Here is a 2,245-nt window from a genome sequence, read left to right on the forward strand (position 1 = left end):
AGAGTTTTGCTCTTGTTGCCCAGGCTGGAGTGCAATGGCGCGATCTTGGCTCACTGCAACCTCTCTCGTCTCCTGGATTCAAGCAATTCTCCTGCCTCAGCCTCCTGAGTAGCTGGGATTACAGGCACACACCACCATACCTGGCTAATTTTTTTGTATTTTTAGTACAGACGGGGTTTCACCATGTTGGCCAGGATGGTCTCAATCTCCTGACCTTGTCATCCGCCCACCTAGGCCTTCCAAAGTGCTGGGATTACACGTGTGAGCCACCAGACATCTTTTAAGTAGAATGAAGACTACTTAGAGGTAGGAACCAACTTTACCTTGGTGATTTTTGTTCCTCCAAACATCCTTGCACATAGTAATTCAGTATTTATTGAAATAAAATGTTATATACTGTTTCATACCACAAACAAGATTGTTCTGTCCTTGAAAACAAGACCTTTTGTATCTTTGAACCAGGAAATATTCTATAAATGCCTGTTGACCTATTAATTTTCTCTTCCCTAACAATCGGACACTCTACCAAGATATGTAGATATCTTCTTCAGGGCACCTTGCACTTAGCACAGTCCTAAATATTTTATTTTCTCCACTCTAGTACCACCAAATCATGTAAAGTATCACAGTCATTCACATTTCACATCAACCTCTCCATTCTCATGCATAGCTCCTTCCAGCCACCCCTCTGAAAACTGACTCTCCAAAACATTTCCCTAAGACCCAGGACCATGTTTTCATATATACCCACCAATCCATTTATCCAAAACCCACCTGTAATTTAACAAGTACTCTTTATTTTTATTAAAGATGGGGTCTTGCTATGTTCCTAAGGCTGGCCTCCAACTCCTGGTTTCAAGGGATCCTCCCACCTCAGCCTGCAGAATAGCTGGGATTATAAGTGTGCACCAACTGCCATGCCCCACCAACAAGTATTTATTAATCTAACATCATTTTTATAGAGTTTTGGTTTTTTTAAATGTAGAGATGGGGTCTTGCTATGTTGCCCAGGCTGGTCTTGAACTCCTGGCTTCAAGCAATCCTTATGCCTTCGCCTCCCAAAGTGTTGGGATTACAGGTGTGCGCCACTGCACCCAGCCCTAACTTCACTTTTTTTTTTTTTTTTTTTGAGACAGAGTCTCACCCCAGTTGCTCAGGCTGGAATGCAGTGAGTCTCACCCCAGTTGCTCAGGCTGGAATGCAGTGGCACGATCTCAGCTCACTGCAGCCTCAAACTCCTGGGCTCAGGTGATCCTCCCACCTCAGCCTCTTCAGTAGCTGGGACTACAGGCATGCAGAAGCATGAGTAGTTGGGACTACAGGCATGCAGAACCATGCCCTGCTAACTTTTTTTTTTTTTGAGACGGAGTCTCACTCTGTTGCTTAGGCTGGTGTGCAGTGGCACTTATCTCGGCTCACTGCAAGCTCTACCTCCTGGGTTCAAGTGATTCTCCTGCCTTGGCCACCCGAGTAGCTAGGATTACAGGCGCCCGCCACCACGCCTGGCTAATTTTTTTGTTTGTTTTTGTATTTTTAGTAGAGACAGGGTTTCACCATGTTAGCCAGGATAGTCTTGATCTCCTGATCTCGTGATCTGCCTGCCTCTGCCTCCCAAGGTACTGGGATTACAGGCGTGAGCTACTGCACCTGGCCACTTTTTTTTATTTTTAGTAGAGACAGGGTTTCACCATGTTGCTCAGACCAGTCTCAAATTCCTGGCTCCAAGCAATCCTCCTACCTCAGCCTCCCAAAATACTCGGATTACAATGTGGGCACCATTATGCCCAGCTGTAATTTTTTAAAACTATTATTAAAAAAGAACAAAACATATAGATACCCTAGACTCAACTCAGCTCTACTGATCAATCTTTAGGGGTTGAGACTAGGCTTTTGAAATGTTAAAACATCCAGACAACTCTGATGACAAGTCAGGCTTAGCATCCCCCATCTCTACCACTCATATGGTACTTAATGTTTCATATTTAAATGGAGAGGACACCTCACTTTTGTTTTTCCTATAGTTCCTACTCAAAGAATATGCCTAATAAATGTTTTATTAGAGTAATACAGAAGTATGACTCCATTTTTCTCTTATATTTCATTTCAGTGTGGAAGGCTCCTTAGAAACACTATTAACATAACAGCATTATGTCAAAAATTGCCAGTAACATTCTCATCAACTTTTCTTTTTTTTCTTTTTTTTTTTTGAGACGGAGTCTCACTCTGTCGCCCAGGCTGGAGTGCA

Source organism: Colobus angolensis, unplaced genomic scaffold, assembly GCF_000951035.1.
Source record: "Colobus angolensis palliatus isolate OR3802 unplaced genomic scaffold, Cang.pa_1.0 Scaffold11, whole genome shotgun sequence".
Classification (NCBI taxonomy): Eukaryota; Metazoa; Chordata; class Mammalia; order Primates; family Cercopithecidae; genus Colobus; species Colobus angolensis.